Genomic DNA, 17,564 nt, shown 5'->3' on the forward strand with positions numbered 1-17,564 from the left:
TATCTCTGTCTGTCAAATAAACAAATAAAATCTTAAAAAAAAGAGTTCAATTTTGGCCATAAGAACCCTTTCCCGAGTGCTGAAACTGCATGTACTTCAAAAAGTACTGGAAAATCTCAGATATTCTCTAGTCTTTGTTATAGAACATGAAAGAAGACTGAAGTTGTTTTAGATGTATTCTGGGGGTTGGGGGGGATTCCGGTTAATCTTGAGTAATACATTTACAGTAAAACACACCAGCTCTGAGGTACTTAAGCATTCTGATTAAATGAAATTTTCCTGTGTAAGCCATAGATCTGGCCCTTGGAGTCATGTCTGGATGAAAGGCAGGCCTTCTTTATAAGAAAAACTAAAGGAAAATACAAGGCTGGAAAAAGGCAAGTAGAAGAGATGATAAAATATAATAGGAATTCATCAGAGAAGACTGAGACTAGCTGGGTGGCCTGTCCCTAATAAACATCACTGGGAGCTGGAGAGCTGCCTAGGAGTGGGAAATGAGGACTGGGATGAGTAAATGAATGAAGAAATAGGGGAAGAGTATTAAGTTGCATCTTCTCCACATGGGATCTTGAGAAGGGATGCATTTCCAAGAAGGTAGAGTAAGTGCCTGCCTTGCTGGTTTCATTTGAAGAAAGCTAAGAAAATGCTCTGGCAGCTCCGTGACAGTAAATAAAATGTCCACTAATAGCCACTCCTTGAAATTCAGGAATATAAAGACTACTTAGTTTAGAATGAAAAAGAGTAACCACAGGGGAAGAAGGAACTAAGGTATTACCACCCATAAACTCCATAAACCAAATGGATTTCTAATATATGATTTTTATTAAATAGAGGGGCTTTCTCTGGGTGTTTGAGCAGTGGGTGATGGTCTTCTTTATATTTTTCTGACCTTTATAGATTAGGATAATAATTAATATTACTTTTGGAGTCAAGGATATAACCATAATAGCATAGCGATGGGATATATAAGTAAATAGTATTCAAGATAGGTAAGGTAAGCTTCAGCGTAGGTCAGGAGAGCTGAAGACAGGGTCTGAACTTAAAGAGGTGGCTGTCATAAGGACACTATGATGTCATTATCAAAGGACAGAGGAAAGGTAACAGAAAAGAGGAATTTTAAAAAACTTTATTTCATATTTTTTCCTAAAAATAAACTTCATAGAAAAACATTATCAGTATCATTTAAAAGACAGAAAGCCACAAACTTAGAAAATGAGATGCAAACATATTTTTAAGCCCTTTGGGTGATCAAGACAGACAAGGGCTGATTATTCCAAACCCCCAAAGACTGTATGCCTTCAGTTACTTACAGGACATCTCCTAATCCCTATTTCTGTCAGAATAGGAGGTTCCTTAATAGAAAGCACTGATTTTTAGAACAGTGATGTAGTAAAGTCTTTTTATAAATGTATGTTTTTCATTATAAATGTAAAACCACATATTTCGAAAGAGAAGAAAATTTGCTCATAATATAACTTTGCATTGTCCTTTTTCCATTTGCTGTATATCACATAACTGAATCATCTTATGTTTCTCATAGCCTTCAAAACCACCATGTAAGTGGCCAAGTATCATATATCATAATTTACAAATCTTTCAAATAGGTTGAGTATAGGAAGGCAGCAACACATCCAGTTGGAATGTCATTTAGACAGCTACAGAAAAATGTGTTTCTTGGTTGAAGCATTCAGCTCTTTACTTTCTATTTAATACAAGGGTCGCTAATTTTTTCCATGGGCTCATTAAGTTATCAGTGCCTAAAGAAAAGGACCCTCTCTAGGGACAATCAACATATTTGCTTGTGAGTTGGAAAAGGACATAGCTAGCATATTTATCAAATGTGTAAGTGGCCCATGAGATGAAGGCATAACAACTATGGTAGATGACCAATTCTGAATCCAAAAAAAATCTGATAGGGTGAAAGAATAATAGGATGACTCAAACAGGACAGCATTTCACAGAGTGAGAGTTAAAATGACTAAGAGTGTTTCTACTAGAGAAAAGAAGCTTTAGAATAAACAAGATCATGGTATGAAATATCTGGGGCCAGACTGGGGGCTGGGGGTCTTTATTATGGAAAGGGAATTTCAAATAGAACTATCATAAAAGATAACCAGGACTCTAAGGCCCAAATTTTAAAAAATTACCTCACAACAAATAGAATAAAAACAAATCTGTCAAACAAAAATAATCCACTGTCATTTGTTAATTCTTTCCATAAATATGTACTTTTTAATCTTTTATTTATTTATTTGAGAGTGAGAAAGCATGAGTCAGGGGGAGGGGTAGAGGCAGACAGAGAAGCAGACTCCTTACTCATTAGGGAGCCCAGTGCAGGGTTAGATCCCAGGACCCTGAGATCATGACCTGAGCCAAAGGCAGAGGCTTAACCCACTGAGCCACCCAGGCGCCCCTCCATAAATATTTATTGAGCACACCTACTAGGTTGAGTGTCTTGCTAGGCACTGAGGATATGGTGGTAAAAGAGGTGAGCATGATGCCCACCTCAGGGTGGCCCTAAGGGCGCCAAAGAGGGAAGATGAAACAAAACAAAACAATCAAATAAGCTAAAAAAAAAATTTTACAAACTCTGTGTTATAAACAATTAAAGGGCCTGAGATAAAGATTAGTAAGAGGGATGCACTGTAAACAGATGGCCAAGAAAAACCTTTCTATGTACTTGACACCTGAACAGAGACTAAAGCATGAGCAGGAGCCAGTTACGTAAACAGTAATGGCAAGAGTGTTCCAGGCAACTGCTCTGGGGCATAACTGTGTGTGTTTGGAAAAAACAAAAGAAGGCAAATGGTGCTGGAACCTAGTGTGTAAGGAGGGAGATGGTGAATGAGAACCTTTGAGAAATAGGCAGCCAACGGGCTTTGTGGGCATGGTAAGAAGAGTAGGTTTTAACCAAAAGGCAATGAGAAGTCGCTGGAGAGCCTTAAACAGGGACGGCCTTGACTGAGTTTTGCTATTAGAAGAGCACTCTGATGGAGTGTGGAGCATGGGTTAGAGAGAGGCCGAACAAGAAGCAGCAGGCCCGTTAGGAGACTACTGCAGTGGTCTAGGGGAGAGAAGATGTGGGCTCAGCCCATTGTGGTAGAAATGCAGATGGAGAGAAGTGAGCAAAGCCAGGCCGCATCCTAGGAGGAAGTGTGCACGAGGTGCCTGGTGCATCCCTTCGTTGCTGGGATGACCACTCCTTGATCGGATTCTAATCTTGTAAACCCCCTTCCAACTCTGCACCTCTTCAAGAGACAGATTCTAGAAGAGAGACTGGCATGTGAACAAAGCACTTTGTGGATTCAAGACCTTCTTCCTATTGCTCTTCATGCTCAGGCCCCGTTTTTACAAAAATTTTAGCAATGAAAGACCCTAGGTTGGGCCCAATTCCTCCAAAGAGTTAATTACTGGCCTGGCCCTAGGAGGATCAGAATAAAACATGAGCATGTGGAAGGCATCAAGCTTACAATGTGAACATGAGCAGCACTAATGGGAACACTCCCTTGCCAGGCACCGTCCTCATAATTCTACAAATTAGCCAGAGCCTCTGGAATCCCAGTTCTGCAGCTGCTACACAGATGTGGGCTGAGCACTAGGATGGGAGCAGAGAAAGGAGGTTGGAGCATAAAGATGATTTATCCGAATCAAACCAGGACTCTTGGCATTTAAGGGAATGACTGCCATTCCTGTCTGTACAGTGTACCTGGAAAGGGCTTTTTGAAATGCAGATCTGATCATGTACTCATTTCATCCCAACCTTAAAAGGCTGCTTAGCATTCCTTTTACGTTGAAGACCAAAATCCCTAGCATGGTCTTGAAGTAAGGGGAGCATATGTCCTGCTTTGCCCAAGATAGTTGGGACTTATGACTGTTGTGGTTATTATCAAAACCCCCTCATTTTACTCTCACCAGTGCTTCCATTTGGACAATAAATCCTGTGTTTCCCCCCTACCTACAAGGCCCCATATGCTCTTTTCATCCTCATTTCTTGCCATGCTCTGAGATACAGCCACACTGGACTTCTTTCTGTTCCTTCACCCCTCCAGCATCTCTTCTGCTGTGGAGGTGTACATAAGCTGCCCTGCTAGCTAGAAAACTCCTGCACTTCCCTCCCCTCTGCCAGATGAATTTTATTCCCACTCCAGACCTTTCCTCAGCAGGAGAGTTGTCCTTCAACCTCACTCTAAGCTCTATATAGATTCCTCTTCTCCTTAGCACCTAGCATATTAGGTTTCAATTTGTTTACATTTATTTGGGTGGTTCTTTGATTAATGATCAACTATCTCCCATTTGAATGAGGGTAGTGACCATATCTTCTTTACCACTGAAAGTCAAATGCCAACCAGATTTTAACTGAATGAATGGATGGATTTATTTATTAATAAATGAGTTAGCAAACAAACTCCTGGTTCTTTACGGACTACTCCTGCCAAAACCAATAAACAAAAACAACAAATTTTAAAAAGAGTGTATTAATAAACTAGGAAAATGTTGAGAAATGACTTGACATCTTTGGTATAGATTTATTGTTCTGCGTGTATATATTCCAAGTAAGGACTGCCTTCCATACTAGTCACCTCTTACAAGCTGGACCATTATCCCAAAGACATAGCAATAATTCAGTGAATTTCTAAAACCCCTCTTTGGAACTTGCCTGAAAAGTCTCAGTATGTTCTAGTGGAGCTCTTCAATAACGGCAAAACTACAACCTTCAGAGGGAAGTTCTGATTGTCGGAAAAGCCAACTGGCATTTTGTATCAAGTCTGATGAACGAGCCTGGAGACCAAGTCAAACAGGGGTGATAAGGTCAAAAATGAAGTGAAACTTGACAGAGACCAAATCTCTAAAGTGTCTCCAAAACTGGCTCAGAAAGTAATTGCAAACATTTTGGTAGCAAATGTGGAAGAAGGAAAAAAGCATCCAATGGGACCTTTTTGAAAGATAAGCCCTGTTTTTTCATTTGAAAATGTGTAGAAAATCAACCTCCACAAATTCCTCAGAATGACAATCCCTCCTCCAAACTGTGTGGTGCTTTTGAGCTTACAAAGTGCTTTCCCCAAGTTATCCTTTCAATAAGTGACCACTCTAAGAGATTTTGCTATGTTCATTTTGAAGAGCAAGGCAAATAGGTTTGAGGAGGTAAGGAGTGGAAAATGAGCTCTCCTGGGGTCATGAGTCATGAAGGCTTTAAAGAAATTTAACACCTCCCAGGACTAAGCACGACTGGAAAAACAAATACCAGTTCCCCAAGACAGCATCACAATACATTCCAGCCAAGTGTGGACACCCCTGAGAGCCCACCTGTTTATGCTCCTTCACCCCAGATCTGCTAGGTCCTGCCCCAGGACTGACAAACAAAACTCAGCTCTGAAATTCCATTAGCACCACCAGAATGTTTGCCTAGTAGCTTCTGGATGGAACAGGAGGAGAAAAAGCATTTTCTGAGCCCCACCTTAAATATGCAGGAGCCAAGAGCAAAGAGTTACAGAGCCTAGAGCTTTGGATCTGCTTTATGTGACCTACTTTATGGCCCTTGAAATGCATTGGGAAAAATTGAGAATTAATATTTTGGGGAGTTCTAGAAAGCTTATGTCTTGATAGCTCTCCATCTTCCCACTCTTAACCATCTGGTGTCAAATCTAGTTTTAGTTTCAGAATTTCAATGAAATAAATTGGTATAAAAATGTTTTTCCTCCTTGCTACCACTAATACATTAGCCTTCTATTTCCAATCCAGAGTGCAAGGAATTTCAACCACTTGGAACACGATCTCCTCTATCCTAAGTATGAGTCAGGAGACATTAAGGCCAAAGAAGTCACCTAAGATTCACAGAAATGCACTGTTCATTGTGTTGTGGGTGGCAAGAGAAGGTCAAGGAAGTAAAAAACAAATGATCTGGACCCAGGTTGAGGCAATATAACAAGAAAGACAACCATGACTGGACAAGTCAAAGTTTAGACCAAGCTGACAAAGGATAATCTTGGAACAAGCACCAATCGGGGAATTGCTCAAAACATTCCAGGTGACCAAAATGCCTCCAAATATCCAGTGTCTGGGCTATTGACTGAGGGGAAGTTTTTTTCCTGGCCTCGTGCCTTGGCAACAAATAGAATCTAAGGTGTTTAACTCTCCAGATTGTTAGATTCATTTTTAACCAGTCCTTAAGAAAGGTCTGCTCCCCCCTGGGGTAAGTAAAAGTAGATACTATCAATTTAGTGAAAGTAGATGCTATCAATTTTTCTGGGTAGCAGGTATTAACTTGATATGGTCCACGAAAATCCAGAACTTGCCATCCTTCTTATAACAGATGCATTCTCTGTGGATGACCTCCAACTCACTCCATTTTTCCCAAAGAAAACAAGTGGAATGACGTCCCTTTCTGAGCCAACTGAAACCAACCAACATGTCCTCCAGCTGGTCTCTAACAATGTACAACATGTCCTGAAACCACAAACCAAATCATCCAGCATTCCCTGACAAACAAGAAAAGACCTGATATTTATCAGGACGGCCAGACATTTGCCTCTATGACTAAACATGTCCAGAGTCCCAGGGAAAGCTACCACCTCCCATTCCAGGCATCCAAGCCCTCACATATATACACCTGCCGCACCTCTAACCCCATCTATTTTCCAAAGAGAGGAGCACCTTCCATGACCATGTTGGTGACAGATTTTCAAAGGGTTGTTTTAAGATAATGAATGCAATAGCAGTGCTTCTCGTACTTGAACATAGGGTCTTGTTAACATGCAGTAAGTCTGGCACAGGGCCTGAGAGTCTACAGTCTAAAAAGCTCCCAAGTGACGCTGAGGCTGCTGGCCAATGGGCCACATTTTGAGTACAAAAAGCCTATAGCATGTATTTTAAAGGCTTAAGGATATCTTAGATATTTTTAATGCTGACATGAAGGAAAGCTTTCCAATTAAATATGTACCCCAAAAGCAACATGGTGTAAAGAAAAGTAGAAAAAGGGGGGAATAGAGGAGAAAATATAAGGGGATAGACTGAGAGGAAAGTAGAAGGGGAAAGAAAGAAGGGGAAAAGGGAAGAAGAAAAAGAAAAGAAGAGAGAGATAAGAAGAAAAGAAGAAAAATGCATTAAGTTAAGTTAGGCTAGAGAAGAAGAAAATAAGTATGGGTTCAATTGCTTTCTTTGGCATAAATGGGAAGAAGCAGCACCACCCCCACGGCCTGTAGCACCAGAAGGTTGTTTCCATTCCAAAGGTGTTCCACTGCAATAATATCCCTAATTCCTTTATTTTCACAACTGTTGGACAATCACTCTCAGACTTATAACAGAGTCTCCTAGTCCAATCCAGTGACATTCAAACTTCTTATCATAGCTCACCTGAAAATACACACACATACACACACACACACACACACACACACACACACACACACACACACACTGAGCAGGAAGATTCAGTTCCTGGTGAGAACCATTTCCTGACTTGGAGGAGGCTACCTTCTCACTTTGTCTTCACATAGACAGGGAGACAGAATGAGCTCTGGTCTCTTGCCTTCTTCTAAGGACACTAAACTCATCATGGGGGTTTGTCTTCATTACTTCATCTAAACCTAATTACTATCCAAAGACCCCACTCCTAATGCCATCATATGGGGATTAGGGCTTCAACATAATGAATGGGGAGTGGACAATAGTCAGTCCATAACACTATTTAAAAAATCATCCGAAACTTAGTGCCTCAAAATACTTCTTATTAACTCTCTTGGTTGTATGAGTTGACAGGGATCAGGATCAGGTAGGTTGTTCTTATTTGGGATCTCTCATGCAGTTGTAATCATGTGTTAGCTGGATGTCCAAGATGGTGCATTTGCATGCTGACAGCTGATGACAACCATCAGCTGGGAGCACAGCTGGAGCTGTCAACCAAAGTGAATACATGTAGCTTCTCCATGTGATCTGAGCTTCTCATAACATGCATGGCAGCTGGATTCCAAGACAGACTGACCCAAGAACACACATTCCAAAAAGACCCAGTTTACAGTTAAGTGATTTCTACATTACCTGTACATTGGTAATTAGGTACTGAATCTTGATGAAATTCAGCTTCTATCTTTTTGGCAAGAGTTTTTTCCAGGTGACAGTTCCATTAGGAGGGATATAATACCTGCTTGTCTTTTCATGATAATAGTCACTGATGCCTAGAAAAAATAATTTATCAAGAGTTCAAACTTGCATTTTTCAAAGACCATTCTGGCTATAGTGCAAGTTATCTTTAAAAGGAATAAATGAAACAGCTATGTGCTGCTTCATGAGTCTAACAATCAAAACCAAGTTAGAACGACAGGAAGATTTTGGGGTACTTCATCATGGCTTGCTTACCTTAATAGTCTATAAAAATAAGTTAGTTCAGTCATAGTAATTTTAGGGTGGAGTCTTTTGAGTTAAAGACATGGTTAAATTATCATGTCAACTATGAAGAAAGACAGTTTGGCTTCTTTTTTGCTAATTTTAATACCTTTTATTTCTTTTTGTTATCTGATTGCTCTTGCTAGGACTTCTAGTACTATGTCGAACAAGAGTGGCGAGAATGGGCATCCTTGTCATGTTCCTGATCTGAAGGGAAAGGCTCTCATCTTTTCCCATTAAGAATGACATTTGTGGGGCGCCTGGGTGGCTCAGTGGGTTAAGCCGCTGCCTTCAGCTCAGGTTGTGATCTCAGGGTCCTGGGATCGAGTCCCGCGTCAGGCTCTCTGCTCAGTAGGGAGTCTGCTTCCTTCTCTCTCTCTCTCTGCCTGCCTCTCAGTGTACTTGTGATTTCTCTGTCAAATAAATAAATAAAATTAAAAAAAAAAGAATGACATTTGCTGTGGGTTTTTCATAGATGGTTTTCATGAAATTGAGGAATGTTCCCTCTATCCTTACACTCTGAAGAGTTTTAATCAGGAAAGGATACTGTATTTTATCAAATGCTTTTTCTGCATCAATTGAGAGGGTCATATGGCTCTTGTCTCTTCTCTGATTGATGTGTTCTATCAGACTGATTGATTTGCAAGTGTTGAACCACCCTTACATCCCAGGAGTAAATCCCACCTAGTCATGATAGATAACCCTTTTAATGTACTGTTGGATCTTCTTAGCTAGGATCTTATTGAGAATTTTGGCATCATTTTATGGATGACTTTATGATAATTAGCCTCCATGACATGATTTAAGGGAGGCATTATTAGACCCATATTAGAGGTGGAGAAATGATAGACCTGGGAAGTTATTTTCCAATCCAAGGCCACCCAAAGTGTCATGGATGAAAATGAGGTCAAGAACCAAAACCTATGGTTCATCAGCCCCCAGTCTAAGCCAGGAGACATTTTCTCTGAAGAATGTTTATGCTCTGATTTGGAAGTCTACATTAAAAGTGAAGGATAGAAGAGCACAAAAGAGCTAGTCTAAATATTGGTCTATAATTCTCCTTTTTGATGAGGTGTCTGCCTGGTTTGGGGACCAAGGTAATGCTGGCCTCATATAGAATGAGTCTGGAAGTTTTCCTTCTGTTTCTATTTTTTTGTAACAGCTTCAGGAAAAGAGGTATTATTTCTTCTTTGAATGTTTGGTAGAATTCTCCTGGGAATCCATCAGGACCTGGACTCTTGTTTTGTGGGAGGTTTTTTGGGTTTTTTTTTTTTTTTTAAGATTTTATTTATTTATTTGTCAGAGAGAGAGCAAGCGAGAGCGAGCACAGGCAGACAGAGTGGCAGGCAGAGTCAGAGGGAGAAGCAGGCTCCCTGCGGAACAAGGAGCCCGATGTGGGACTCGATCCCAGGACGCTGGGATCATGACCTGAGCTGAAGGCAGCTGCTTAACCAACTGAGCCACCCAGGCATCCCTTGTGGGAGGTCTTTGATCACTGCTTCACTTTCATTACTGGTTATTGGTCTATTCAGATTGTCAGTTTCTTTCTGCTTCAGTCTTGGTAGTTTACAGATTTCCAGGAAGGCATCCACTTCCCCAGGATGATTAATTTATTGGTGTATAGTTATTGATAATAATTTCTAATAATTATTTCTATTTCCTTGTTGTTAGTTGTGATCTCTTCCCTTTATTAATTCGTAACTTTATTAATTTGGGTTCTTTCTCTTTTCTTTTGGATAAGCCTGGCCAGTAGCTTGTCGGTCTTATTAATTCTTTCAAAGAAATAGCTTCTGGTTTCGTTGATCTGCTCTACTGTATTTCTGGCTTCTAATTCATTGATCTCTCCTCTCATCTTAATTATTTCTCTTCTGCTTGGCTTAGGCTTTATTTGTTGTTCTTTCTCCAGTTCTTTAAGGTGTAAAGCTTATGGTTTCACTTATATGTGGAGCATGAAGGACATTAGGCGAAGGAAGGGAAAAATGAAAGGGGGGAAATCAGAGGAGGAGACGAGCCATGAGAGACTATATGGACTACAGGAAACAGACTGAGGGTTTCAGAGGGGGGATGGTTTAGCTCAATGATAGGTATTAAGGAGGGCAAGTATTGCATGGGGTACTGGGTGTTATATGAAAACAATGAATTGTGGAACACTGCATCAAAAACTAATGATGTACTGCATGGTGACTAACATACATAATAAAATAAACAAACTCAATGGGAAGAAATAAAAGGAAAAATTGGGCATACACTTTCACTGATATTATTCAATTACTAGAAAAAGATTTCCATTTAAAATTTTTGAAATAAAACATAAAGCATCTACCCTTGAAGATTAACCAAAAAAATGAATACACCCCACAACTAGGATGGATATGTGTACTATTAAATATTTGGTTTCTTTAAATGCTTGTTTCTTCTCTCCTTTCTCTTTTTTTAAGATTTTATTTATTTATTTGAGAGAGATAGTGTGTGTGTGTCTGTGTGTGTGTGTGTGTGAGAGAGAGAGAGAGAGAGAGAGAACGTGAGAAGGCGGAAGGTCAGAGGGAGAAGCAGACTCCCTGTCAAGCAGGGAGCCCAACGCAGTCCAGGATCATGACCTGAGCCAAAGGCAGTCGCTTAACCAACTGAGCTACCCCGGCACCCTCTTCTTTCTCTTCTTTTATCTCTCTTTCTTTTCCTTCCTCTACTATTAACCTCCTACCCACCTTCCCCCTCACCTCTCTCTTACTTTTTGTTTTTTCATATAAGAAAATATCTTGAGATTTTTAAAAACTAAAGGCAGCAAATAAAAATGTAACGAGACTACAAATACTGTGATAAAAGCTGCTTTTATCAAGACATGTTCTTAATTGAGGAGTACATACCCCACTGTAGGAGCCATGGTCAGAATTCTTACCAGAAGGTGAGAGTGCATTTCAGCAATAAACCAAACCCTACCTGCATGACCTGAGAGGGCACAGAGCAGCAGAGAGGATAGAATGTGAGCAGTGGCATCTGAAACCTCAGCTGGATTCCCAGCTCCACCACACACTGTGTCATCACTGCTACTGGTCCAAGCAGGTGGTACTTCTCGTGCTTTCGCAGGCCTTCCACCCACATGTGGATGGTGTTCGAATGCAGAATCTGATTCAGTTAGTGTTGGCATGGGGCCTGAGATTCTGCATTTCTGACAAGCTCCCAGGTGACATGCTAGACTGTGGACCACACATGGAGAAGTAGGCCCTATAATCTACAGGAGCCACGGTCTCTCCACTGAAAGTCAATCCTATGTAAGTTTTTCCTATGTTAAACAGTATTCTCCCCACTGGATCATGAGCATATCAGGTGACATAATCACTGCCTTAATGATCCCTATTAGTTGAAAATATTTCCCAAGTAACTTTATAATAAATGGTATCACTTACTCCTTGACCACAGGGTATTTATGGTAACCTACTTCAAGTAACGCTGCATGTGAAAAAAAGAGATCCGGCACTGCCCTGTGCAAAGAGCAGACAGCAAGACAGTTTGGAAGCCCACCAAGAAGCAATACTCTTGTCTCTGTCCAAGAGAAGCCAAGATTTTACCACAGGGCTGAAATCTGGGTGGCCCTTTGGGTTTCCAGTGTAGATCAGAAGCACACACCGAAAAATGACTTTATGATAATTAGCCTCCACGAACTGCTTTAAAGGGAGGCATTATTAGACCCATATTAGAGGTAGAGAAACTATAGACATGGGATGTTATTTTCCCACCCAAGGCCACCCAAAGTGTCAGGGATGAAAATGAGGTCAAGAACCAAAACCTATGGTTCATCAGTCCTCAGTCTAAGCCAGGAGACATTTCCTATGAAGAATGTTTATTCTCTGGTTTAGAGGTCTACATTAAAAGTGAAGGATAGGGGCGCCTGGGTGGCTCAGTGGGTTAAAGCCTCTGCCTTCGGCTCGGGTCATGATCCCAGGGTCCTGGGATCGAGCCCCGCATCGGGCTCTCTGCTCAGCAGGGAGCCTGCTTCCTCCTCTCTCTCTGCCTGCCTCTCTGCCTACTTGTGATCTCTGTCTGTCAAATAAACAAATAAAATCTTTAAAAAAAAAAAAAAGTGAAGGATAGAAGAACACAGAAGAGCTGTAGATTTATTTGTTTCTATTTGTGATGATTTTGACTTTATTTATTGTCAAAAGCATTTTTCACTATCCTCATTTCTTGTTTGTCTTTCATTATTGTGCCTGTGCCCATGTGACTTAGACATGTTATTTAACCTCTCTGTGCCCCTCTTTCCTCACCAGTGAAAAACTGGGATCCTCACAGAGGATGAGATGACATAGCGCATGCATGGAATGTTAGCAGTCTGGCATGTGGTAGGCATTACCTAAGTGTTAGATATTCCTACACAGATAGCCCAATACATCTTCTCAATCATAATGCAGTTCTGCCCCTGGCAGGAGCCAATAGCTGCTCTGCTTTGTCCTCCTGGATGCCAGAATGGTGCTGAATTTAGAGTAGGCTTAAAAAATGATTTCCTGTCTGAATCCCAAAGACCAACAACAGCTTCTCTATGTGACTTAATTCCCTTACTAACCTTCATACTGTATAGACACACCCCTCTGAATTTCCCAGAATATTTACCATTATTTACATGAGATATCCAGTTTCCAAGAACATTTCATAAGTTAACATGATTTTCTCAATGTTTTATAATCTTCAAAGTGATTTCACAAACACCCTCCCATTTAAACCTTTTAACAGATACTACGAAAAAGGCAAAATCTTAATGTGTCCATTTTACAGATGGGGAAACTGAATCCTTCTGAAGTAAAGTAATTTCCTTAAGATCATACTGATTATTGGTAATAATAATAATAGTTACTACTATTGAGAACTTTGAAGACTTAATAGTAGATTAAACAAATGAAATTGCTGATATTCTACCATGTTTAACGTACACAAAGAAGGTAACCTCATACTACTTAACCTAAATGAGAAGTGTATCATGTCATTTAATTCTCATATCAATCCTATAAGGTAAGGGAAAACCTCTATTTTAACAACAAAGGGAATGAAGCCCTGGAAGTAAATATGCTTACCTAAGAACAAGCAGTGGAGCTAAGAGTCAAACCCAGACCAGGATGAGTCCAAAACGCATACTAGTAGCTCTCCCACTCCACCTCTCTAGTATACAGCAAGGAAATGGTGGAGCTTGCACTGCTAGCTGGATCTCTATTAATCAAACATTTTTTTGTATTAAAAAATAGCATGTTTATACTAAATATCCATCACCACAGAAAGGAAAAGAGATGAGAAAGCTGAGCCTCAGAAAGCTTTCATGGCTTGGTCAGTCACACAGCTACTAAATGTTGGAGTTGGGACTCAAATAAGTTATGCACCTTCAAAGTCTGGGCTCTTCACCATCAAATCAGAGGTTCCCCAATCACCTGGGGACATTTTAAAATTTCTAATGTCGGGGTGCCTGGGTGACTCAGTGGATTAAGCCGCTGCCTTCGGCTCAGGTCACGATCCCAGTGTCCTGGGATCGAGCCCTGCCTCGGGCTCTCTGCTCAGCAGGGAGCCTGCTTCCTCCTCTCTCTCTCTGCCTGCCTTTCTGCCTACTTGTGATCTCTCTCTCTGTCAAATAAAATAAATAAAATCTTTAAAAAAAAAAATTTCTAATGTCCAGGTGACTGCAGACAAATGAAAGCACAGCCCCTTGAGGTAGAACACAAGTTGTGGGTAGTTTTTGAAACTCCTAAGGTAATCCCAATGTGCAGACAAGCTTGGGAACTACTGCACGACACTCCATCCCTTCCAACCTGTCTCGTACCTCTTCTACCACATGCACCTACTCACTGATAAAATCTGACCCTGAGTTCTCTGCCATCAGTGCAACCACACAGTAGTGATCTTTACTGTGCTTTGTAGAGAGTAAATGCCTATTTCCCAGACACATTCTGGAGAGAGCTCCAAGCAGAAACCAAAACAAGTCACAGCAAAGGGCCAATGACAGTACCTTACCATTGACAACAATCAGCTGTCACCAAGGCTGAAATGGAAACCACTTCATCTAGGGAGGCCTTCACTCTCCTGAGTGCTTAGCTTTGGCTTCAGTAGACAGCCTGAACCAGGATGGCTGAACTTAGCAGGTGTCTGGCTGGGGAGAGAGAGGGAGGTGCTGGTCAGCCTTGCTGAGTGGGACAGCCCTCTGCCTTCCCTATTACTCACATTCGCCATATGCAGGGTCAGTGCATGCTACCGAAGGTAAGCTGGGAAGCACGCATTCCCACCCACTGTGTCCAGCCACCACCAATTCAGAATACTTCATCTTTATGAACTTCGCTTATTCTTAAAAATATGCTTGATTCCTGTAAGCCAAGTCCGTGGAAAAATAACGGAAACCAAATGCCAGAGAAAAGGCGCCAAGGCAAACACATGTGAGCTCTGAAATAACAAGAGATACTGTGGTCACATCTGACCTTCTGAACTGTGCTATGGTTCCCTGCTGCTGAAAGGGTGCATGGTAATACTTTATTTGTAATGCAGAAGAGCTTGGTTTTTAAAGAGATGGCCTTTTGAAATTGTTAGGGCCTCAGCTAAGGGGCCAGAAATAATATTTTGAGGAATGACTTTTTTTCCCATAAGCTCAGAATCTTCTGATTTCTATCTGTCAATGATGAATAGGCAAGACCTCCAGAATTTCTACAAGTGTTGTCTTTTGGTTATACCAATATTTGGGCACAGTCTAACATAGACTGGGTTCACTTGTTTATTTTAGCAGCCTGCAAAAGATAAATGTAGAAGGACCTAGATGGAAAAGAAAAATGGGGGGTACCTGGGTGGCACAGTCGGTTGAGAATTTGACTCTTGGTTTCGGCTCAGGTCATGATCTCAAGGTCATGAGATCAAGCCCTACATCCAGCTCTGCACCCAGCACTGAGTCTCCTTGGGATTCTCTCTCTATCTCCCTCTGTCCCTCCCACTACACGCTCTCTCTCTCTCTCAAATAAATAAATAAATCTTAAAGAAAAAAAAAAGTAAAGTAAAATGACCCATGTCAAAAGTGAATTCAGAGAAGTCTGCTGGTTTCCACACTAACCAGTTTGGTTCCCAGCAGTGGGCAGTCTCAGACCTGCTGGGGTGCATGCTGCCAGCAGTTACATTCCTATGAGATGCCAGTAACTACATTCTTGGGCACACAAAACAAGTCACCAGGAAGAATCTGTTCTATGTTAGCATTACCAAGAAAAGACCACAAGCTACAGAGTTTATGCAAATGAAGATTGGTTCCCATGGAAAATATTCCAGTATTAAAATAATAGCCAAGTCTGTCTAAGAGTAAAACACTTATTTTCATACTGTTTTTCAGATAATATTCTTTTCCTTTAGTTACATTATTTGCTGCCTATCTAGAAAATGTGTGTCTTAAAGAGAAAAAATACACAGTAAGACTAGCTTTATTGCAATTAGTGTGGGGGAATATACTCTATAAAAGTAATAATAATAGCAAATACTTTGTAGTACTTACTATATGTTCAGGCACACAGTAAAAATCTTAACCTGCTTTTCATGTATTAATAGATTTAATCCTCACAAACAGTGATTGCTCTTGTGTCCTGAAGCTTTATTTTTAGTTTAATGGATCACATTTATCAATCTTTTCATCTGTCCTTCTTCTTGTTTAGAAATCAAAAAATCAAAACATTAATAGAAAAAAATGCCCTAATCATAGAAATATTTCTCCTGTATTTTTTCTTTTTTTTTTTTAAGATTTTATTTATTTATTTGATAGACCGAGATCACAAGTAGACAGAGAAGCAGGCAGAGAGAGAGGAGGAAGCAGGCTCCCTGCTGAGCAGAGAGCCCGATGCAGGGCTCGAGCCCAGGACCCTGGGATCATGACCTGAGCTGAAGGCAGAGGCTTTAACCCACTGTGCCACCCAGGCGCCCCTCTCCTGTATTTTCTTTTATAAGGTTTAACTATTCAGTTTTGATATTTGAATTTATAATTTATCTGGAATTTATTTTGGATTAAAACATGAGGTAAGAACAGAATATATATTTTTTCCAAACAGAAAACCAGTCTTTCTAGTATCACTTATCCCCAATACTACCATCTTTCCACATTGATGTCACATTCCTCATATGCTGACTTTACATATCTTTGTGAGTTGGGCTATGGGCTCTGTTGTCTATTCCTGCCACAACACCACACAACATTAATCACTTACAGTTTTACAATAAGTTTTTATCTGGTAGAATAATCCCAACAACCCTCCCCACCATCTTGTCTCTCTCTTTTTTTTAATTTATTTTTTTTATTATGTTCAATTAGCCACTGTATAGTACATCATTAGTTTTTGATGTAGTGTTCAATGATTCATTAGTTACGTATAACACCCAGTGCTCATCATAGCATGTGCCATATACCAATACCCATCACCCACTCCCCCCACTCCCCTCCCCTCTGAAACCCTCAGATTGTTTCCTGGGGTCCACAGTGTCTCATGGTTCATCTCCCTCTCTGATTTCTCCCCCTTCAGATTTACCTTTCTTCCCCTATGGTCCTCCGTGCTATTGCTTATGTTCTATATAGAGTGAAACCATATGACAGTCTCTCTACTTGACTTTCTGCACTTAGCATAATCTCCTCCAGCTCCATCCACATCGATGCAAATGGTGGGTATTTATCATTTCTGATGGCTGAATAATATGCCATTGTATATATGTACCACATCTTCTTTATCCATTCAACTGTTGAAGGGCATTTCCTCTTTTTGATAGTGACCTCTGACCTTTCATATCAAGCTTACAATTACCTGATTAAGTTCTAGGAAAAACTCTACTGAGATTTTTGTTGCAATTTCTAAGTTAACTTGGGAGAATTGATATCTGCTTGATACTGAGTCATCACCTCAATGAAGATGGTACCATTTCTCTATTTCTATAGCCTTTCTCCTCATCCTCCGCCATTGACAAAAGGAGTCTTTGTCTTATTTCTGAAAAATATTTTAACAATTCCTCCTTAAAAATATTTAGTTGGGTTTTTAGTAGACACCCTTCATTAATTAAGCAAGGTTTCTCTATTCCTATTTTGCTTGGAGTTGGCTACAAGAGTTTTAATTATAAATAGGTATTAAATTTTATCAAGTGCTATTGAGACAATTACATGGTTTTTCTCCCTAAATCTTTTTCATGTCAAACCATGACATAAAACC

The 17,564-nt window shown here is 40.4% G+C and overlaps 1 protein-coding gene across 1 annotated transcript in view; it reads right to left on the reverse strand.

Moving 5' to 3' along the window:
* Positions 1–8,054: 8,054 nt before the first annotated feature.
* CCDC34 (coiled-coil domain containing 34) overlaps positions 8,055–17,564 on the reverse strand; it is an 80,666-nt gene continuing 71,156 nt past the window's right edge. Inside the window, exon 7 of the mRNA XM_059138604.1 lies at positions 8,055–8,171. The gene's annotated coding sequence lies outside the window, so the exon portion shown is untranslated. The remainder of the gene's footprint in view (positions 8,172–17,564) is intronic.

This window comes from Mustela lutreola, chromosome 1 (genome assembly GCF_030435805.1).
Source record: "Mustela lutreola isolate mMusLut2 chromosome 1, mMusLut2.pri, whole genome shotgun sequence".
NCBI lineage: Eukaryota > Metazoa > Chordata > Mammalia > Carnivora > Mustelidae > Mustela > Mustela lutreola.